This window comes from Rana temporaria, chromosome 5 (genome assembly GCF_905171775.1).
Source record: "Rana temporaria chromosome 5, aRanTem1.1, whole genome shotgun sequence".
NCBI lineage: Eukaryota > Metazoa > Chordata > Amphibia > Anura > Ranidae > Rana > Rana temporaria.
Window position 1 is genome coordinate 311,484,325 of NC_053493.1, and position 24,707 is coordinate 311,509,031.

The following is a 24,707-nucleotide window of genomic DNA, read 5'->3' on the forward strand; positions in this document are numbered from 1 at the left end:
AAGGAACTCGTCGAGGAAAATTATGTTTTTTTTTACGACGAGTTTCTCAGTCGTGTGTACGAGGCCTCACTGTTACTTCCGGGGGCGCTGGCTCCGCCACTGTGAGTGGCTGGAGCCCTGATGACGTCACTTCCGCGTATGCGTATTATAGGCTTACCTATAGGTAAAAATGTCCAAGCAGAGTATACAACGGCTTTAATAATACATTAGTTTTAAAATGTATGTGAAATAAATGAATTCCTGTGTTAAAATAACCACAGCAAAGTCATTAAATAACCTCTGCTGAAGACCTCGGAGTTCTAGCAGTTAGCAAGGGATATTATGATTCTGTAGCGTAATGCATACAGTAAATATTCCCAATACATATATCTGGAATAATTTTACTTCTAAAGTAAACAGTAAAACAAAAAATTTAAACTCAAAAGTCCCAAAGTCCAATGGAAAACCGTAGCAGCGCTACTTCCAAACTGGCGTTTGAAACACTTCTATATAACAAAATATAGGAAATCGATGATAGTGCAGATGGAAAAATACACAGAAGAAATCCTCAATCAGTGCTCCTTTCACCAAGGGGGGTGGTCACCACGTGGTGGGATATTAACTCCCCTTTTGGGGATGCACTCACCACAAGTATGAAAATAAAGGGCCTCAGATGAAGTCAACCAATGACGAAACGCGTCAGGCGTGACGCTTATCCATTGACCTGAGACACTGTACAGCCCCCGGGACCAGGAACAGGGGAGAAATAAAGCACCAGCAGCTTCACTGTTATGGCAACAAGAGGCATACAGGCACAGTACTAATACTTTTTTGCTTAAAACGTTTATATTGTGGTACGCACATTTTAAAAGTGGATGTTTGGGGCTCAATAAACATGCTTAAAACGATATCACACTATATGAGTTTTTTCTATTATATGTGATTGCGGTTTGATTGAACAAAACTTACCTGTTGGTGGAGAGTGCATCTTCCAGGACTAACACGGATATACATTCAAGGCCCTTTATTTTCATACTTGTGGTGAGTGCATCCCCAAAAGGGGAGTTATTATCCCCCCACGTGGTGACCGCCCCCCCTTGGTGAAAGGAGCACTGATTGAGGATTTCTTCGGTGTATTTTTCCATCTGCACTATCATCGATTTCCTATATTTTGTTATATAGAAGTGTTTCAAACGCCAGTTTGGAAGTAGCGCTGCTACGGTTTTCCATTGGACTTTGGGACTTTTGAGTTTCAATTTTTTGTTTTACTGTTTACTTTAGATGGTGTTTTTTTAAAGCAGCTGCTGCAATTTATGTTTATCTGACATTCTGTGGCCAAATCTCTTGATTGTGCAGTCCTAAGCGCTGAGCTGTGCTAAATTGAAGGAAGGGCGATACTAGCACTCATTGGAGCTAATAATTTAACTTTACTTAGATTTCAAATAAATAAAATGAACTTGTGACCATCACGTCATAGATAATAAATAGCCTGTATTTTACGACCATTCTTGCACCATCCTTTCTCATTTGTCCTATCAGACTAAACAAAGAACCCCAAACAGGAACCATATGTATGTACAGAAGTGATATATATGGAGCCTGTGGCTTTCTAGAAGGGAAGGTGTTAAAGATAAGTTTTGTAATCCGCCCTAAAACACAGCACAGTATATGAGTTTCTAGCGTGTCAGTCAGTGAGTTAGAGGGAAAGGGTAAAGAGAAGCTAATCAGGATGAAATGAGATTAAAGGCTGTCTAATTTTACAGCAACTGTGATCCATCAGGCACTGTGAAAGTGACAGTGGAAATGAGTGATGGAGACAGACAGGTGGGGCTGTACATTCCACTGATTTATCCTCAAATGCACTGGGCCTTATTTTATTGAGTGAACATGACCGCATTCATCATGACTGTCATCTAGGCCCACTTCCCTCCATTTAAAAAGGTCACTTTACTAGGAAGGAGTGAAAGAGTAGGGGAGAGGCTCTTTCAAAACAGATTTAAAATCTCATGCCACTTTTTTCTAATAGATCACGACGACTCCGAAGTTCTGCATACGTAGCTTGCAAACTGGCAGTGATCAGATAATTGTCTGACAAGACGGTAAACTGTCTCATGGCAGGGTGCGTACTGTATTTAATACAACCACAGTCACCTGTAAGAATCCAAGCATCACACAACTATTATTGATACTAGGATTTTACGCTTAAATATGCTGAGTATTGTCATTACTCTTTATGTAACTAGAGTCAATAGGGTTAATTTACTAATGGCAAATAGGCTGTTCATTTTGCCAGGGAATTTTCCCCAGAGCTTAACCACTTCAACCCCGGAAGGATTTGCCCCTTAATGACCAGGCCATTTTTTGCAATTCGCCAATGCGTTGCTTTAACTGACAATTGCGAAGTTGTACCCAAACAAAATTGATGTCATTTTTTCCCCCACAAATAGAGCTTTCTTTTGGTGGTATTTGCTTATCTCTGCAGTTTTTATTTATTGCGCTATAAACAAAAAAAAAGCAAAAATTTAAAAAAATATATATATTTTTAAGTTTTTGCAATAATAAATATCCCCCAAAAAATGTAAAAAAAAAAATTCTTCATCAGTTTAGGCCAATATGTATTCTTCTACATATTTTTTGGTAAAAAAAATGCAATAGGCGTATATTGATTGGTTTGTACAAAAGTTATAGCATCACAAAATAGGGGATAGATTTCTGGCATTTTTAATCGTTTTTTTTTTAACTCGTTTTTTAACTAGTAATGGCAGCGATTTTTAGCCGGACTGAAACATTGTGGCAGGCAGATCGGACACGTTTGACACTTTTTTGGGACCATTCTCATTTATACAGCGATCAGTGCTATAAAAATGCACTGATTACCGTATAAATGTCATTGGCAGGGAAAGGGTTAACACTAGGGGGTGATCAAGGGGTTAAGTGTGTTCCCAAGCGCGCTCGCTCCCGAGTCCTGCTCCTGTGGTCCTTTGACACAGACAACGGGAAACGGCCCCCCCTTTCTGCTCTTGTGTCACAGCATTTGATTGACAGCAGTGGGAGCCAATGGATCCTGCTGCTATCAATCTGCCCAATGAGGACAGAAACAGCGGATGGAGCCACTGCACATCGCTGAATCGGAGAGGGGGGTTAGCTGCAGCACAGAAGGTTTTTCACTTTAATGCATAGAATGTAGTAGGGTGAAAAGCCTTAAAGAGGAAGTAAACCCTCTCTTAAAAAATAAAAATAAACCCTGCAAGACAAAGGCATAATCAGCTAGTATGCATAGCATACTAGCTGATTATGAAATACTTACCTGAGAACGAAGCCCCCGCAGCGGTCCTCGGTCACCTCCTCTGTCGCAGCCATGATACCCGGAATTGCTTCCGGGTATCGCTGCTCCTGAGCTGTGACTGGCCGGAGCAGCAATAACGTCACTCCCGCGCATGCGTGTGGGAGCCGGCAGTGAAGGCATGATCGCCTTCACTAGCGGCACGCTCAGTGCGCCTGCGCCGTTGTCTAAGGTGCGCATGCACCGTAGACATCGGTGCCGTCTTTCTTGCAAATATCTCCTTAACCGTGCAGGTTAGGGAGATATTTCTTGCACCTACAGGTAAGCCTTAATCTAGGCTTACCTGTAGGTCAAAGTGGTCTGTAAGGGTTTACAACCACTTTAAGGCTTTACAACCATTTTAAGGGCAGGGATTGAGTGTAAAACATATATGGAAAGGACTGTATATATTGCTGGTGCTATCAAAAATACCTGTAACCAAAAATAAATAAATAAAGATTAATGACCCAGCAAGATCCTGTCCAAGGACAGAAATAAAAAGTGCAGTTGGATTGGGCTGCGTTTGCTAAATGGTAAAATCTGATTGGTTGCTTAAAGTAACCTGCACTTTGCCCCTCAACTTTATGATTGTTTTTACTAACATCTAAATTGTTACATTATTAATAAATTATTACAATTACAGTAGTAACTAACAGTAGTCATACGTAGATACAGAAAACCACTGTGGACTGACTTACAAACAGCAGAGAACTGAAAAAATATGTTACGAACATGGAGTCCAATAATCTTTTTCTTCTAGTTTGAGTAAGAGAATGAAAGGAGACAACTTAATATTTGCTATAAAAACAATACCACTATTGCTTATTTTGTTCATGTTTGTAAAGAGACTCTTCCTGATGTAAACATGACAGTGATAATAACAATATATAAACCATCAGCATATCTGTAAAAGTCTATGGTGTCAATAAGTGTCCCAGCCTGAATCCCAACTGTGATCTATGTATTTTAATGTTTAATTTTTCAATTGATTAAAAATTTAGATGTATTTGATTTTTAAAAGATTCAAACTACTTTTACCCTGAATTCACACATATTTTCTATTGGAAAAATGTGGGATTCTTGGGTGAAAGTTGTGTAAATCTTGTGTGAAAGCATTACGCTACACTATTTTTTCAAGCTGACCCTTCTTTGTGAATCTGACTTGCCAATTCTTGCTGCAGGCTGACAACAGATAAGTCACTACCTTGCAATTAGCATTAGAGTAGTCAGCTTGCTGAGTGACCTTCTTCTGTTGGCCATTGGACTACTTATTTCATTGGCAGCCTACTGAGTAATTGAAAGAGTAAGCCTGGTAGTCTGAGAATACAAACTGTATACAGTGAGACATGATACCAAACATACTGAAAAATTGATTTTGAGTTTACATACGCTTAAAAACTCATCTCAATGGAAACATCTGAACCTCTTTAAAATGTTATTGCTATCTGTGAACTCATTGAAGCGATTATCCTTGTGGAAAGGAGGCACGTGGACAGATATTAATGGGGAAACTCCATAATGAAAAACACAAATAGAATCAAACCACCCTTTTTTGGTACAGTGGCCCTGAACGGTTTTTCATATTTCTGTGTTTTCCAGTACTATTGATTCAATTTCTTGAGCTGGTGACACAGGGACATTGGAAGAGGCAAACGGTCCGAAATGTGACTACAGACAACAACAAAAACTCTAGATTTGTGTTTAAATAGCTGATTCGTATATATAAGCAAAAATGAATTTCAGAGCGCTCACCTAGTTTAACTCATCTTTGTTGACACCCATACTACTAACTAACTACATTAACCTCAACCAAAAGTTTTTTGCTTTTTTTTTTTAAGCCAGGCAAAAGAGTCAATGCATACTTTTAATTGCTTTTGGAATATATACTTCCTTTGTGAATTGAAATCGTTAAAAAATGGGACATTCAGTAAAGGGACTGGATGATAAAAATCCTAATATGCCTATTCCCATTTCTGCTCTATATTGCAGTCACATTGACTTGAACATTGTAAATTTAGGTATAATATTCAATGAAGTGAAGAGAAAAACCAACAATATGTATTCCAAAAAAATGCTGTAGAATCCCAACAGAAGGTTTATTAGATCCATAGCAAGAAATAGAAATACAGAAAAAATACTGCAATGTTTTTATTCTGTTCATACTGATCGAATCTTTCATCTCATCTTGAGTATTTCAATGCAGCGTCGCAATTCTACATTGAACCACTAGATGACATACCTTACTCTCGCCTCTCAGATATACAAGACGAAAGTCAAACATACACAACGGTCTTATAACAGACTACATCTTTGTACAGCAGCTGCAACAGTGTCTATATATCCAACCGTTTATATTGTGGGAAGATGTTTCATATATGCAAAGGGTAAAATATTTCACAGCACTTCACATGTACCATTCAAATGACTCCTTATTCTAGAGGAGTTACAGCCCAACGTCCCGCACTCAGTCATACAAGCAAATATGAAATTATATAATGTGTAATTAATGTATAAGTAAGGTTTTGGGCACTCCAGTAAAACAGACTCCTTTATCAATACAAATCCATGAGGCTTGTACAACAGGATGACTGAAGCCTCGTACACACGACCGAGGAACTCGACGGGCCAAACACAACGTTTTCCTCATCGAGTTCCTTGTTAGGCTGTCGAGGAACTCGACAAGGCAAGTTTCTCCATTCCCATCGAGGAAATAGAGAACTTGCTCTCTTTTTGGCTCGTCGAGTTTCTCGACGAAAATGTACACACGACCAGTTTCCTCTGCAAAAAAATATCTCCCAGCAAGTTTCTTGCTGGTTTTTGCCGAGAAACTCAGTCGTGTGTACGAGGCCTGAGACATCTTATGTGTTTCCTGCTAAAGAGCACTTCAATCAGAATCTATGACTAAACACCCTTTAACGTGAAAAGTATAAGGAGTCTCACTTTGCCTCCCGTGCCAGCTTTATGGATTTGTTTCAATAATGGAGTCTGTGGTCTTCCACTGTCTTGTTTTCTGGACTTACAGTAATGAACTGAACATGCACCTAGTATTTTCCAAGCAGGTGTGGACCAACGTAGAGCAGTATTACATATGTTTTGACTAATGGCCCGTACACACGATCCGAAAATCGTACGAAAAATGTAGTCTGAGGAAGAATCGTACGATAATCAGATCGTTAGTACAAAGCTTTCGAGAGCCAATCATGACAGTTCATCCGATATTATTTTATCGGACATGCACGAAAAATTTTCTCATACAATACAAGATCGTACGATTTTCGTTTAGTCAGTACAGTTGTCGTCCGAAAATACAATACAAATACATTACAACACATGACATCGCTTTTGTTTTTTGTTTTCTGTCGTACGAGAATTTTCGTGACTTTAACTACTTAAGACCCGGACCTTTATGCAGGTAAAGGACCTGGCCAGTTTTTGCAATTCGGCACTGCGTCGCTTTAACTGACAATTGCGCGGTCGTGCCATGTGGCTCCCAAATAAAATTGGCGTCCTTTTTTCCCCACAAATAGAGCTTTCTTTTGGTGGTATTTGATCACCTCTGCGGTTTTTATTTTTTGCGCTATAAACAAAAATATAGCGACAATTTAGAAAAAAAATCTATATTTTTTACTTTTTGTTATAATAAATATCCCCCAAAAAGATATAAAAATACTTTTTTTTCCCTCAGTTTAAGCCGATACGTATTCTTCTAGCTATTTTTGGAAAAAAAAATTGCAATAAGCCTTTATCGATTGGTTTGCGCAAAATGTATAGCGTTTACAAAATAGGAGATAGTTTTATTGCATTTTTTTTTACTACTAATGGCGGCGATCAGCGATTTTTTTCATGACTGTGACATTATGGCGGACACATCTGACAATTTTGACACATTTTTGGGACCATTGTCATTTTCACAACAAAAAATGCTATAAAAATGCATTGTTTACTGTGAAAATGACAGTGCAGTTTAGGAGTTAACCACTAGGGGGCGCTGTAGGGGGTTATGTGTGGCTTCATATGTGTTTCTAACTGTAGGGGGCGGGGCTGGATGTGTGACATCATTGATCGTGTTTCCCTATATTAGGGAACACACGATCAATGAAGCTGCCACTGTGAAGAACGGGGAAGCTGTGTTTACACACAGCTCTCCCCGTTCTTCAGCTCCGGGAAGCGATCGCGGGACTCCGGTGGCGATCGGGTCCGCGGGTCCCGCGGCCGCAGTCACGGAGCTTCGGACCGGGTTGCGGGCGCGTGCCGCGGGCGCGCACCCGCGACCCACGGCTGGGCACTTAAAAGGACGTACAGGTACGTGCTTGTGCCCAGACGTGCCATTCTGACAACGTATATCTGCAGGAGGCGGCCCTTAAGTGGTTAATAACCTATTTAATATCTACTTGCAACTATTAAGCAAAAAAAGTCGTACAATCTGTCGTACGATATTCGGATCCTGTGTACGGGGCATAAGACTTTCTGTAGCGTTAAGAGAACAAGAGAACCTAAAGTAGATCCACACAAACTCCATACATATAATTGTCTTTATGGTAGGTGATCCCAAAACCTCAGCAACACAAGAGTTTTAAACCAGATAAAAAATTCAACTTTCACAACAATGTCCACAGCTGACATAGTAAGCTTATGGGACAGGTGCAGGTGCTTTTGCCAAAACATGTGCTTGTGGCAACACTGCTGATGACTATCTCTACTTGGCATTGCCTTGGTAAGTTTTTAAATTTTTAATAAAGATTAAAACTACTTACAACCAGCATGAGTAAACTCACATAAAATACATAAAATACATTCAAAAGAACGTTATCAAGGGGTAAAGGAGTACAGAATAGGGAACAGTTTGTATGTCCGTTGAGTTTTTTTTTGCTGTCTGTAACCACATTCGGACATTTTGCCATCATGCCCACCAGGATGGTGGATATGTTTGACTGTATTGTTTGACTGTATTGTATGCAAGTCTACTCCTGCTTGTTGTTAGTAATTTTAACCTTTATTAAAAACTTGAACTTTTAATACTACACTATGAGTTCCTCCTCTTTTTCCCCTTTTCATTGAGTGTGCTGGTGGAACGTTTTGACTCCATGGTCTATCCGTCTTGGAACCCTTGCTCTTGGCATCTATTCATTCCAAAGGTATATTGGGTTTAGGTGCAGTTATACTTCCAACTTGGGTCCCAGCGGTTGATTGTGGATCATCCTGTTTGCTTGGATTTGTCCATTCTGAAATCATGGCTCCTGGCATCTATCCAAGGGACATTGGGATAAGGCACAGCCTGACCTCCATCCTAGGGTCTTAATAGCTGGTAAACAGATAGTGAATGAGGTGTGTACTGTCTGGGTCCTTCTTCATTCTCTTTTGGAGCACTGGATTTTGTTAACACTTAAATATTTATATGGACTTTTTTTGCACTGAATAACTTTATCTCCTGGAATTTATGGATTGTTAATGAATTTTTTTAATGAAATGTTAATGCTTGCCAATCTGGAGGTCTCTCCATGCAGTTGCTGTACATATGGAGACTTATGAAAACTTCTACTACACTGGGATAAGTGGAGTCACAGGAAGAACAAGAATGTTTCCAGTTACTGTCTCTGCTACCTGGCACCATCAAGCATGTATTGCATATTCTGGCAGCAGGGTGACTCGGAGGCTCCATTCGCAATCTAATCCTGGCAGGGTTGCCAACCGTCAATAAATTTACACAGTTTGTAAAAATCTGTATTTTTTTTACAACGACTTGTAGGGCTGATAATTTGTCATGCTGTGTTGATTTTTTCAGTGTAAACCAGGCAAATTACTTGTTCTGGGTATAGTCAGTGTTTCCATATTGTGTTTATACTGTTTAAATATTGTTTGTCTTTGTCTTTAGTATGAGTTCTGTTATTTTTCAGGTTATTAGTAAAAAATGTGCTGCAGGAGGTTGGAAACACTCAATTCTGGTTATGTAGAAGAAAAAGTATCAGAAGAAATTACTACAGGGACTATGTATCTTAAGAGGCGGTTCACACTACCGCAACCTGGGGGGTGACTTGTGTTGCCCCAAGTCGCACGACATGATAAATTACATTGAAGTGAATGAGAGCCGTCTTAATGCACACTACTGAAGTCGCTCTGACTTCAGAAAAGGTTCTTGTACTACTTTAAGGCGACCGCTAGGCGACTTGTACCCATTGATTTCAATGGAAGTCGCCTCCAAGTCCGATCCCCTGTCTTAACTGAAGCAACTTTCCAGGAAGTGAAAATAGTTTTCTAAGGCAAACCCATTCCTCCCACAGAGCAGATTATTATGTGATTGGCCACTGGCAAAGCTGCCTGTCTTGGAGGCGACTTGAAGTCACATTGTAAGTCGGTCAAAGTAGCGCTAAAGTCGCGCTCAAGTCATCTCCAAGTTGCTTTGTAAAGTCGCGCTGTAAGTCATGTTGCCCCAGTGTGAACCGGCACTTAGGGTTATGTTTTAACATTCCTTGTAAGCTTCTTTCTTTTCTCTTGAAATGGAACATAACTGAGATATGTTCAGTAGTAGAGCCTTCACCATTGCTATTAAAGCGGGAGTTCACCCGAAAAAAAATGTTAACAGTAGATTGGGCCTAATTACGGGAAGCAGAATCGGGTGTTTTGATTAAAATCAATGCAGTACTTACCTTTTTTGAGATAGATGTTCTCCCGCTGCTTCCGGGTATGGTCTTCGGGACTGGGCGTTCCTATTTGATTGACAGCCTTCCGATAGTCGCATACAGCGCGTCACGAGTTGCCGAACGTCGGTGCGGCGCTATACGGCGCATGCACACCGACATTCGGCTACTTTCAGAAACTGGTGACGCGCTGTATGCGACGGTCGGAAGGCTGTCAATCAAATAGGAACGTCCAGTCCAGCAGCCCATACCCGGAAGCGGTGAAAGAACATCTATCTCAAAAAAGGTAAGTACTGAATTGATTTTAATCAAAACACCTGATTCTGCTTCCCGTAATTAGGCCCAATCCACTGTTAAAAATAGATTTTTTTGTGTGAACCTCCACTTTAAGGTGATGGTGATATGGTGACTGAGCTACAGCTAACCTTTTTTCCCTGCGTCACAAGTCTTAACCCTGCATTTAATTATGCATGTTGCCTATACATAGATGAAAGCTGACCTGGACAGTTCTAGTCACAACTAAAACCCAAAAAATACAGTACATAGCTTGTGCCACCAAGTGTGATCAGCATTAGAAAGACCTATAGATAACCTGTAGGGATACGAATACTAGCATGTTGATCATATAGAACAATTCTATCACACTATCCTTCATGTACTGCAGTATATTCACTGCACAGTGTATAGCAGCAGACATTTGAAAACTTTCAGAGAACTTTATGTTTTTTTAATCAAATTAGTTTCTGCACTATAAAGTGGAGTGAACATCTTTTTATTAAAAGCAATTATGCTCAATACACAAAAGTTAACAATTCAACTAGTTCGCTTGCTCCAAGCACATTTTCTCTGATTAGTCCTCAATGCTTAATTTGAAAGGTCTTTGCTAAACAGAACATATAAATGTAACAGCAATATTACATTTTTTTTAATGAACAGCTTTATTTAAAATGTCACTTAAATGAAAATGCCTTATATCCTTATGACTATGCATAACAATATACAGACATAAGGGCATAGTAACAGTAGTTGGAGTGTTCACAAAGGTACTGCGCAGGAAAAAGGTTTGTATTGTATTGTGCCACCTCCCCCTCTCTACTTATACAGGACCAAATATCTAATATGTGCCCACTAAACCTCAATGTAGTGTTCTTTGATCACAGATCCCCTAACACCTAACCAAAAAAAATAATAACAATGAAGCTGTAGGACTAGAAGTCCTATCCTCATCACCCCTTGGTGGTACTTCGTGAAGGAACCAATTTTACAATCATGTGTAAACCCCTTGTTTCCTGCTCCCTGTTTTATAAGTTATTTATTCCCAAGGATTGGAAATACAAACTACACATCTGATAGCTTGGAAGTATATTCCCTTATGCACATCTCTTTTGAATAAGGTAACTTGTGTTTGAGGTTTGATGGTCCTTTAAAGCAGCTGCTTTGGTAGTAACTGGAGGATAACTGATGCTTTGTTCAGCTACATTGCACCCGATTTCATAAATTACAGAATATATTTAAATATATTATGCAAAATCTATCTAGGCAGTTTATATTTCTTTAAAAAAAAAAAAAATAGCAAGACATTTTGAATGTTTGAGAAGATCGGGGTAATGTAGAATTTCCTAGTGGCTGAGGGTACTTGTTTCTTTAAAAAAGAAGCTGTGCACTCAGTCAGTGGCAAATTTGCTTCTATTTGCTGAATCTAGCTAGCATGGACTATGTAAATTAAATTTTGCTCACTAAATGAAGCATTTTGCTTACAGTCCGTAATGGTGCTATGTAGCTTAATGCTGAGAAGGGTGAAATTTTATGAATTGTGCTTTGTTGCATTTAACAATGGATGAGCAAATTTACTATGCAATTAGAAGGTTGCTTTCTTTTCCCTTTCAACTATAAAATGCATATTTATACAATATTATTAAAATGATCACATTGATAGAAATGAAACAATTATATTAAATGTACATAAGTAAAGGTGCGCCATAATGAAGATAATGTGCATATTATATTGCCATTTTTACATCAATGTATATAATATTATATACAAGTACATAATGAATTATTGTTTATGTTTAGCCTGAAAAGATGAATTTTCATTAGGTTTAGTCCTTCATCATCAAATGTTATAATGATTCAGAGGGAAGCAAAAAAAAAAAGCACTATACATAGAACCATAAATTCAAACTCCAAGCAGATAAAAAAAGCACCATTTAGTTCAATGATGTATTCTTTTACAATATTTGAATGTACATGTAACATAAGTGCCGGAAACCTGTCTTGAGATTACCACTTTCATCCCTCCAGCAATACTAATGCCGCGTACACACAATCGGTTCGTCTGATGGGCCGTTTTCATCAGACGAACCGATAGTGTGTGGGCCCCATCGTTTTTTTCCATCGGTGAAAAAACTAGGAACTTGTTTTAAAATTATATAGAAGGGGGGTGGGGTGTGGGGGTGTTTTCCTCGCGCTAGGAGAATGAATGTAAATAAATTTTAAGTGAATGAATGAATAAATAAGTAAGTAAATAGTGAGTAATTCCAGCAGCAACGCTAAACATGTGATATTCTTTTTTTTTTTCTTTTAAAATTATATGATGGTTAAAAAACCGATAGAAAAAAACGATCGTCTGTGGGCACGTCCATCGGTTAAAAATCCACGCATGCTCAGAATCAAGTCGACGCATGCTTGGAAGCATTGAACTTAATTTTTCTCAGCACGTCGTTGTGTTTTACGTCACCGCGGTCGGTTTTTTAACTGATATTGTGTAGGCAAGACTGATGAAAGTCAGCTTCATCGGATATCTGATGAAAAAATCCATCAGACCGTTTTCATCGGATGAACCGATCGCGTGTACAGGGCATAAGGGGTTGATTTACTAAAGGAAAATAGACTGCGCACTTTGCAAAGTGCAGTTGCGCCAGAGCTTAGTAAATGAGGATAAGCTTCACTTTGCAAAGAATACCCAATCACGAACAAGGACATTTTTTATTTTTTTTTGTTGCACATGATTGAATGATGGAAGTCATCAGAGCTCTCCCTCATTTACTAAGCTCTGGAGCAACTGCAAAGTCTATTTTCCTTAAGTAAACCAACCTTTAAGACTGGAAGAGGGTGGGACAACAATATATATATATATATATATATATATATATATATATATATATATATATATATATATATATATATATAAATATATATATATATATATATTATTACCAAAAGTATTGGGACACTTGACTTTACACGCACATGAAATCTAATGGCATCCCAGTCTTGTCCATAAGGTTCAATATTGTGTTGGCCCACCCTTTTCAGCTTCAACACTTCTGGAAAGACTGTCCACAAAGTTTAGAAGTGTGTCTTTGGGAAGGTTTGTCCAGTCTTCCAGAAGCGTATGTGTGAGGTCAGGCACTGATGTTTGACGAGAAGGCTTGGCTCGTAGTCTCCGCTCCATTCATCTGATTCATCTAATCTATCGGGTTGAGGTCACAATTCTGTGCAGTCCAGTCAAGTTCCTCCATCCCAAACTCGCTCATCCATGTCTTTATGGACCTTGCTTTGTGCACTGGTGCGCAGTCATGTTGTAACAGGAAGGGGCCATCCCCAAACTGTTCCCACAAAGTTGGGAGCATGAAATTGTCCAAAATGTCTTGGTATGCTGACGCCTAAAGTTTTCCCTTCACTGGAACTAAGGGGCAATGCCCAACCTCGGAAAAACAACCCCACACCATAAGCCTCCCTCCACCAAATGATTTGGACTGGTCCGTAAAGACACAGAAGAGTGGCTTTGGGGTGGAGGAACTTGACTGACCTGCACAGAGTCCTGTCCTTACACTGATAGAACACCTTTGGGATGAATTAGAGCAGAAACGGCGAACCAGGCCTTCTCACCTTCTCGACCACATCAGTGCCTGACCTCACAAATGCACTTCTGGAAGAATGGTCAAACATTTCCATAGACATACTCCTATACCTTGTGGACAGCCTTCCCAGAAGAGTGGTGTGTACCAGGAATTAGACACTATAGTGACAATAGAATAGCATTTGAGAACATATCACTCTTTCCAAATGTTTCCTGTTCAGCTTAGCACCCGGCATTAGAGCATAAAATGTTTATCTTGCCACACTACTAAGTACTCAAAAGTGTCAAATGTTATGCTCTGAATTACTGCTTACTTTGAATATACACTGACTGAAGAGCAATATCTCCAAGCAGGAGGTGGACCACGCCTCACCCAGTACTACAAATATCAGCTTGCATGCACAACTAGGTTAGGCAACTAATCCACTACTTCACTTTCCAAGGTACAGATGAACACATAATCCAAGTGCAGTAAGGCTGACAGACAGAAAGTCTAGCTGCTTATGTGAAGTATGGTGAGAGTCTCCTGTGGTTCTGAAGAGCTATTTAAAGTAGATTTAAATCCAATTAAATGACTTTTCGTTTTCTAAAACACTGTGGGGGAGATTTACTAAAACTGGTGCACACAAAATCTGGATAGTAACCAATCAGCTTCTAGGTTTTATTGGCAAAGCTTGAACATGCTGAAATTAGAAGCTGATTGGTTATTACTCACAGCTGCACCAGATTCAGTGTGCACTAGTTTTAGTAAATCTCCCGCTGTGTATCATAAGTAATTGTCATTTTTTTTAAATACATTCTTTAATTCACGTTTTCATCCTTTTCTACATCTCAGTGCTGCTGATCTCTGGAAATCACTTGGAGTCATTTCCTGTGCATATACAGTACATGCACTCCATTGCTGCATGGTATTGCTCAGGACAGGTTTGCTGATGGTGACACTGACAGTAGTGGATCATGACTGTGTGCCAAGTTAAAATGGCCACTTGTAGTATCTATATGAAGCCAGTGTTATGTGGTGACAATCAGGGCTCAAGTCCTGCGGGAACGCGTGGGAACGGAGTTCCTGCACTTTTTTCACAGCAGGAACGCAGTTCCCTTTGCAGGACTAGAGCAGCTGAGGCGCCCGAGCCAATCCTTCACTAAGCGGCGATGCCCAGCTCAAATCACTGTCAGTGGAAGGCGAACCTTAGTAATCCTTTATGTCACTGGCCACTTCCTGTAAATAGATTCATCGGGTAGTGTGTGGGTATTCCGTCACTTCCTCGATGCCGCAATGTCTCCTGGGAACAATGACAAAAGCTCCCAGGAGACATTGCGGCATCGAGGAAGTGACGGAATACCCACACACTACCCGATGAATCCATATACAGGAAGCGGCCAGTAACATAAAGGATTACTAAGGTACAGTGGATTGAAAAAAAAAACATGCGGTTTAGTAATCATGCATATGAGCGTATCATTTTTTTTTTTTTTGGTGGGGGAGTGGATCTTGGGTGGGAGTTCCCACACTTTTTTCCCCAGGACTTGACCCCTGGTGACAATGCAGGAGCAAAAAAAATGAAAGCATGGATAGAGCTCTATCATCCTATAACAGGAAGTATCGAAACAAGGGCCTTCATGCCAGGATAACTAGATATTACCGGAAAAGCTGCAGATTTTAAAAGATTTAAAAACACTTTTTCACATTTCCATAGGTGTGTTATGTGTGCACTGTATACACTGCATCCTCAGCTGCACTGGGCAGTGAATAAATAAGAAGTGCTCTGTGCTGAGTGGTTTTCTGTTCATTTACAAACTGAAGCATAGTAAACACAGTAAACAGTTTACTATGCTTCAGTTATGAATGGACACAGGATCAAGTATGGTTATTTAGAAAAGGAAGGGAACCTTTTAAACAATTACTATATGAAAATGTATATGCCATTTTATTGGTTGTTTACTTATGTGTTAAAGACACAAGTGATATGTGGCTATTGATGCTGGTCCTATTTGTGTGTGTACATGTGTCTTCTAGCCTGCTTTTTTGCCCAGATTCTGCTCAGCAGGATATCTCAGCCCCCACTTCATAGAATCATGAATAGGGGTGCAACGGATCGTCACTGATCCGTGATCCGAACGGGCCACCCCGTTCGGATCGGCACACCCCGCGATCCGCGGAGCGCTCCGGAGCCTAGGCCTAGGAAAGTCCCCGGCTTCGGCCTAGCTCCGGAGCGGCGGCCAGTCTGCTGCCAGAGCCCAGCGTGACACGCCTCCCCGGGGAGGCGTGTCACGCTGTGCACTGGGCTCTGGCAAGCCGACATGGAGAGGGAATATTAGCAGAGAAGCACTGGTGTGAGAGGAGGGGGGGGGGGGGGAAGAGCACATTTCAGGGGTGGATTAAAGAGGAAGCAGGTGAGGCTGTTTGGGACTTGTTAAAAGTACAATCTTGATGTTTTTACAGAAAAAATATATATATATATCTGTAAAAACATCAAGATTGTACTTTTAACAAGTCCCAAACAGCCTCACCTGCTTCCTCTTTAATCCACCCCTGAAATGTGTGTGTGTGTGTGTGTGTGTATATATATATATATATATATATATATATATATATATATATATATATATATATATATATATATATATATATATACACATTTTTTTTTTTTGGACCAATGAAAACACCCTTTTTTTTTTTTTTTTTGCGCTGATCCGAAAATGATCCGATCCGTGACTCCTGATCCGAGGATCGATCCGATCCGTGAGTTTTTTGATCCGTTGCACCCCTAATCATGAATACCATACCCTACCAAGGTGGTTGTCGGGCAGAACTCACGTTCTATCTCAGTTGTTTATCTATAGGGATTTAGGGTCCCTGTGATGAGTCTTGAGTGGGTTGAGGAGGAACTTCACTTTGAGGGAGAATGTAAAACATGACTGATGCCTCGTACACATGTACGGGATTTCCGACGGGAAAAGTTCCCGTCGGAAATCCTGAGGGGAAAGCCGAGAACCTGCTCGGTTCAGTCTTTCCCCTACACACGGCCGGTTTTCCAACAGGAAAACTGCTTTGGCCGGGAATCCCGGTTGTGAGTATGCTCAATCGCAGTTTTTCCCATAGGAAAACTGCCCAAAACCGCCGGACAAAAGTCTGCCAGATTTCCCAGCGGGAAAAACTTGTTTTGCATTTTTTGTCCGGCGGTTTTTGGGCATTTTTCCCGTTGGAAAAACTGCAAGGAGCATGCACACGGCCTGGAATCCCGGCCAAAAGCTCTCCTCACAGTTTTTCCGTCGGGAAAACTGATCGTGTGTACGAGGCTTGAGGCTAAGCAAAGGACTAATCCCTTGTGGAGATGGGGCTAAAAGACAGATGAGCGCCAAGTTAGTGGAGATAAAAGATGTTTGAAGCTGCCAGAAGGATGTGAGTACAGAGGCTCTCTCTCCCAACTGAGTTTTTGTTGTTACTACTTTCAAGAAAGGCATCTGTGAAAGAACAGACCCTATTGTAACTATTGTAATGGAAACTACATATACATTTTATTTCACCAAGTAAAGAAAAACTTTACAAAGTCAAGACCTGCTAGTTTGGGCATTCCCTTTCTTTGAGAATGCACCTGATGAAAGATTTTGCTTAAGAAGGAATTGAGTTAACGCTTACTTAGTTTTGTTGTGGTGAAGATTAGTTTGGCTCTGCCAGGCTGGAGACTCGCTAATGTATGCATTAAGGTAAAAACCTTCTGTGCCACAGGATCTCCCCCTTACCTCCCTTATACTTATCTGAACACCAATTTCGATCCAGAGCTGTGCATGAGAGAGCTCTCTCCCTCTTTACAGGGCAGAGATAGCAGTGAGAGCCATTGGCTTCCAGTGCCTTTCAATCAAAATCTCTGAGGATGGAATGGGGGGGGGGAGCAGTGCTGTCTGTGTCAATACAGGCAGACAAGGCGGCTCAGAAGTGAGTCTGCACAAATGCCCCCCAATTTTGATTGGAGCACTCGTGAGCCAGGAGATCCTGAGAAGAGGGAGATCGGGGCTGCTCTGTGTAAAACTGCACAGAGCGGGTAAGTATAACATGTTTGCTATTTTATTTAACCACTTGCCGCCCGCCAATGACAAATTGACGTCGGCAAAGTGGTTGTAGAATCCTGACTGGACGTCATATGACGTCCTCAGGATTCTTAGCCGCTGCGCGCCCCCGGGGGCGCGCATCGCGGCGATCGTTGTTGCGGGGTGTCAGTCTGACACCCCGCAACACCGATCTCGGTAAAGAGTCTCTCACGGAGACTCTTTACCACGTGATCAGCCGTGTCCAACCACGGCTGATCACGATGTAAACAGGAAGAGCCGTTGATGGCTCTTCCTCACTCGCGTCTGGCAACAAGTAAATAATGCCGCCCCACAGTGCTGCCCATCAGTGCCGCCTATGTGTGCCCATGAGTGCCGCCTATGTGTGCCCATCAGTGCCGCATACCAGCGCCGCCAATCAGTGCCACCTCATCTGTGCCCGTCAGTACTACCTCGTCGATGTCCATCAGTGCCATCTCATCTGTGCCCATCAGTGCCACCATATCAGTGCCCGTAATTGAAAGAGAAAACGTACTTATTTACAAAAAAAATACAGAAAAAAATAAAAACAATTTTTTTTTCAAAATTTTCGGTCTTTTTTTAGTTGTTGCGCAAAAAAAAAAAATCGCAGAGGTGATCAAATACCACCAAAAGAAAGCTCTATTTGTGGGTAAAAAAGTACGCCAATTTTGTTTGGGTACAGTGTAGCATGACCGCGCAATTGCCATTCAAAGTGCGACAGTGCTGAAAGCTGAAAATTGGCTTGGGCGGGAAGGTGTCCTGTATGGAAGTGGTTAAAAAACAAAACAGTAGTGTTAAACAGGAAAAGTGCTGGGAGGGGGGCTAAAAGTGTATAACAGGGCAAAGAATCAATATACCGTACATCTCCATAATACATGTCTTTGTCTCTTTAAAAATACTGCACATACAGAAAATACCTGCTGATCCTGCCTGAAATCTAGTGAACATTTAATTTCATGTGCACCATTGCAAGTACTGCTTGGACCTTAAAGAAGGGGACACCCCCCGAAAGCTCGTCCATGAAAAATTATATTTTAGTGCAAATAAAAAAAGTATCACAGACAGTACTCAATTTTCTATGTACACCATTGAAATTCTAAGCGGCGTTATCAGCCCCGCTCACTTCTCATCTGCTGAACTGCAGGATACACCCCATCTCTATCATATGGGGATGAGCAGAGGCAAAGGCTTTTTGTAGTCAAAATCAGGAGTGTGCAGCCTATGGAACGAGATATGTTATTGGCAGGATCACTAGGTGAAAATTAGGGGAAAAATGTATATGTATTTTTAACAGAAGACTTCATCAAACAATTGACACTTATTATTATTATTATTATTATTAATAATACTGTATTTATTGGCTTATAACACTCACTTTTTTACACTGAAAATGGAGAGTAAACTGTGCCTGCGTGTTATACGCAGGGGGCAGTGGAAGTTTTTTTCCTGAAACTTCCCTCTTAAAGTTAGGGTGCGTGTTATACGCCGATAAATGCGGTTTTTTGCTGTTGTTGGAAATGTGCAAGCTCTTGGTCTGTCATCCCTATCTTTGCTTCACTACTCACTCAACTGTACTGCACTACTTATTCACTTACTTAGTTACTTACCAAAAACAGTTATGCAGCCAGTAAAGATCTGCACCCCTTTTTTAGTAACAGGTCCAAAGAAAAGATCACTCTGGAGCCTGCACTTTCAAAAACAAGTCTCCAATAGCAGCTACCATATTTCCACATTGACAGGTCCCCTTTAAATAAATTCTGACCTTGAACATGTTTGAATCAATGCCATATTTTCCAGACAAACATATATTCAACCGTTTGTTTTTGTCTCCAAACCTGCAGTCCGGTCAATACTTGTATTATATATTTAATCTTACATGCACACATTACATTAAAAACGAGTAATTACCCATGGGTGGAAGGCATTTTGCTGTTATGCAAGAGTAGAAAGCGTATCGCCAATTCTAAAAGAGAACTATTGGAACCATTAATCACTGAGTGGGAATATAACAGTTCTGTATGATCATCCTTTGAATGCACAGTACAGCTAAATTAGGTCCTCTCAAGTGATGTACAAGAGTCTAAAAAATTGAGTTCTTTTCTTTCTGTTATAAAAATATGCATAAATAATCCTCGGTGCTGAACCTCACAACGGTGAAAGAAGTTATAGGAAATAAAAAGAAGAAATAAGGTCAATGTGGATAATCCCAAAGGTGGTTGTTAACCCCCGTCATTTTCAGTAAATCAAAAATATTATAAATATACACGCACAAATGTTCAGTTGTTAAAATGTATGTACACATTCTCATTGCATTAATGTGTTAGATTCCTGAAGGGAAAGTATGTTTTTTTTTTATATATTTTCTTCCTGTTACCGATATTGCATTCTTTTGACACTTGCTGACCATTTTTATTTTTCTATTATATGTATCCAAAGTTCCAAATGTTATGCTTTGCATCTGGAAATCAGAAGTGGAGACACAAGCTTGCTGCATCAAATTGTATTTTCAAAACTAAGATGAAATAAATATCAGAATTAAGATGGCTCCAACCACAACCTTGGAATAAGTAATCATATAATACACATGAACTTGTTCAGGCACCAACAACAGATATACACTATGGCCGCGATTCAGATACATTGTCGTATCTTTGAGCGGGCGTAACGCATCTCCTATGCGCTACGCCGACGTAACATTGAGAGGCAAGTATTGTATTCAGAAAGCACTTGCTCCCAAAGTTACGTTGGCATATCGTAAATGGGCCGGCGTAAGCCCGCGTAAATCAAAGTAGCAAGGCAGTGGGCGTGTTGTATTGTAATGAAGCGTGACCCCATGTAAATGCATGGCCGATCGAACGGCGAATGCGCGCGCATGCTCAGAGTCACGTCGCAAATACTCCCTAAGATACGTTGGCTCAATGCTTTGTCAACGTGAATGTAACATACGCCCAGCCCATTCACGTACGACTTACGCAAACGACGTAAAATACGACGCTGTTCCGACGTTTCCGACGTCCATACCTTAACATGGCTTACCCCTGCTTTATGAGGGGTAAAGTTACGCCGGACCGACGCCTTACGTAAACGGCGTAGCTAAATCCGACGGGCGCAAGTACGTTTCTGAATCGGCGTATCTAGGTCATTTGCATATACGACGCATAAATCTACGGAAGCGCCCCTAGCGGCCAGCGTAAATATGCACCCATATGCACGTAAGTCCTTTCTGAATCCGGGCCAATATTATCAAAAGTATTGGGACACCTGCCTTTACATGCACATGACCTTTAACCTCCCTGGCGGTATGATTCTTTCAGAAAAAACATGCTAAAAGCGGTACCATTATTTGCAAGGAAATTTGGCGTTTTATATTGTAGGTCTGTAATTTTTAGAAATAACTCACTTAAATCTGACCAAACAAGATTCTAATAGGCATCCCGTGTATTACATTTTTTTAAAAACAAAATTATAAATTATAATATAATAAATAATTATAAATAATTATAACAAATAATAATATAATTATAATAAAAATTATTCAATAATGTAATCAAATCAAAATCACTGAAATTTGCTCAGTTGCAGAATTGTCGCTGTCATTACTTTTATTTTTTTATGACGAATTTCCCCACAAATCGCTATCGCACAATTCTGCAAGTGATTATAATTTATTATCGCTGTTTTTTAGCTGATCTAAAACTATTTTTGACATAAAGGGACACTTTTGGTTGCTATGGACAATCTACAGTTTGCAGGGAGAAAAAAAGGTTTTTATTATATAAAATGACATGCAGGACACTGGGCAGACCACTAGGGACAAGGGGGGGTGTGTTTTTTTTACATACAGTACTGTAATCTATAAGATTACAGTATACTGTGTGTATAGTGTTTGTTTACGTTTTTGAATTTGGCGCCGTTCTCCGTCCCCGTGCGTCGTAACGTCGCAGGGAACGGAGATCGGCGTCACACGGAGGCACTATGTGAATCGAGCGAGGTCCCGCTCGCTCACACAGCGCGGTGGCATCGCTGGATCCAGGGACAAGGTAAGTAAAAAGTGCCTGTGGATCTAGCGAGGCAAGCCCGAGACTGACACGGGGTTACCGATAGTAGCAAGAAAATCTAACCCCGTGTCAGTCTCGGGAAGACCGCCAGGGAGGTTAATGGCACACGCTCAGTTTTCTCGGCGGTAAAAAGTCTGCTGAGAAAACCTAGGGGAAAGCTGAGAACCCGGCAGGAAAATTGCCATGGAGCTTTGGCCAGGAATCCCGGCCGTGTGTATGCTACATCGGCACTGCCTTGCAGTGTTTCCCATAGGTAAGTAGTAGATCTGGTGAAAAAAAAAATATGCGGGAATCCTAACGGAAAAACTGCGAGGAAGCATACACACGTCCAGTTTACCCAGCCAAAAGCTCCCCTGGCAGTTTTCCTGCCGGGAAAACCGGTCGTGTGTACGAGACATGAGTCTGTAGGGTTCAATATTGCATTGGCCCACCCTTTGCAGCTACAACAGCTTCAACTCTTCTGGGAAGGCTGTCCACAAGGTTTAGGAGTGTGTCTATGAGAATGTTTATGCAAAAAAGAGAAAAAGTGGCACATTCAGAGATGAAGAAAAATTTGTTGGTTTATTGTAGAGTCAAAGGTTTAAAAAACCTGACACACGAGGGTTCCACAATGTTCAGCAGATGCGTTTCACACAAAGTGCTTAATCATTGCTGACTATCACCAGGTATGCATACTCCTTTATAGACCAAAGTGTGTGGCTGGAACCAATCAAAAAAAGACAAGTAAAAATCAATCACCTGTCCAAATAGAAAAAATCCACACAAAACCATTTAACCATTCTTCCAGTAGCACATTTGTGAGGTCCGGCACTGATGTAGGACGAGAAAGCCTGGCTTGCAGTCTTTGGTCTAATTCATCCCATTCTATTGGGTTGGGGTCAGGACTCTGTGCAGGCCAGTCACGTTCCTCCACCACAAACTCTCTAATCCATGTCTTTATGGACCTTGTTTTGTGCACTAGTGCACAGTCATGTTGAAACAGAAAGAGGTCATCCCCAAACTGTTCCCTCAAAGTTGGGAGCATGAAATTGTTCAAAATGTCTTAGTATGCTGACGCCTTAAGAGTTCCCTTCACTAGAACTAAGGGGCCAAGCCCAACCCCTAAAAAAAAAAAACCACACCATAACCCCCCCTGCACCAAATAATTTGGACCAGTGCACAAAGCAAGGTCCATAAATACATGGATGGTGTAGGAGACTTACGTCGGTCGGATGGAGCCAAAATTCAGGCGTATCTTATTTCAAGCATCAGGCACATACGACGGAGCATCAGTGCACTTATGCGGCGTATCAGAAGATACGTCGGCGTAAGTGCTTTCTGAATCCGGCTATATATATTTAATACAAAGTCCTAGTCACAAAAGTCAAGGAAGGGAACCAGTGCATGGAGCGAAGTAGTATGAAATATATATACCGTACATATTTACATATATACAGGGCTTCTGACATTGTTAAACCAGTGGGAATTGTGTATACACTCTAAAGGAAAGGAAATTGTATGAACTTCTCATCTTCTGTCATTTGCCCAGCATAGGCTAAAATTTGATTTCTTCATCTTCTTAGCTGCTGCAGGCAAAATTGGCACTTGTCTATTTGTATAACTGTTGTACCTAATGCACCTAGTATGTCATATTCAGTTTGCAGTTATATATTTCTTATTTTATAAGTTACAACAGTTACTGTACTAATTTTTCAACAAGAAAATACAGAGTGACTGTTTAATCATTGTACTCTCTAGCTGTGTCATGACCACATTCAGGAAAACTGGGTGTAGCTAACACGTCTTATAAATCTAGATTTTTTACATTTCAGTCTGGAAATACAAATGAGACACATTCATGACATGTACTGAAAATATTGTATTTCTTTTAATAAGCCAGGTTGGAGCTGATCTTTTTTTAAGTTGATTATGTGACTTCAGCTGACCATTTGCATCTTGAATTTAGGTAAATTCTTTGAAATGGTATGTGTGGCCTAATAGGTAACACTTAGCTTGACAAACTTTGATTTAACCTCCCTGGCGGTATGATTACTTCAGATTTTAGGTGCTGAAAGCGGTACCATTATTTTGCATGGAAATTTGGCATTTTATATTGTAGGCCTGTAATTCTTAGAAATAACTCACTTAAATCTGCCCAAACAAGAGTCTAGTAGACATCTCGGGTATGATAAAGTTTGAAAAACAAAATCATAAATTATAATATAATATAATAAATAACTATAAATAATTATAACAAATAATAATATACTTATAATTAAAATTATTCAATAATGTAATCAAATCAAAAACACTGAAATTTGCTCAGTTGCAGAATTGTCGCTGTCATTATTTTTATTGTTTGATGAAGAATTTCCCCACAAATCGCTATCGCTCAATTCTGCAAGTGATTCTAATTTATTATCGCTGTTTTCTAGCTGCTCTAAAACCACTTTTGATGTAAAGGGACACTTTTTGGTTGCTATGGACAATTTCAAGTTTCCAGGCAGAAAGTTTTACAGTTTTTATTATATAAAAGTACATGTAGGACACTGGACAGACCACTGGGGAAAAAGGGTGTATGTATTTTTTTCATACAGTACTGTAATCTATAAGATTACAGTATACTGTATGTATTGTGTGTATTTACTTTTTTGAATTTGGCGCCGATCTCCACCCCCGTGCAACGTAATGTCACAGGGACACTGTAAATCGAGAGAGGACACAGCTCGATCACACAGCGGGGAGGCACCGCAGGATCCAGGGACAAGGTAAGTAACTCCCTACCTGTGGACACTGCGAGGCGC

General features: G+C 40.4%; 1 protein-coding gene across 1 annotated transcript in view; it reads right to left on the reverse strand.

The window, feature by feature from the left end:
• The window catches only part of KLHL14 (kelch like family member 14), a 113,706-nt gene that overhangs the window by 34,063 nt on the left and 54,936 nt on the right, over positions 1-24,707 (reverse strand). The gene's annotated exons all lie outside the window — the stretch shown is intronic.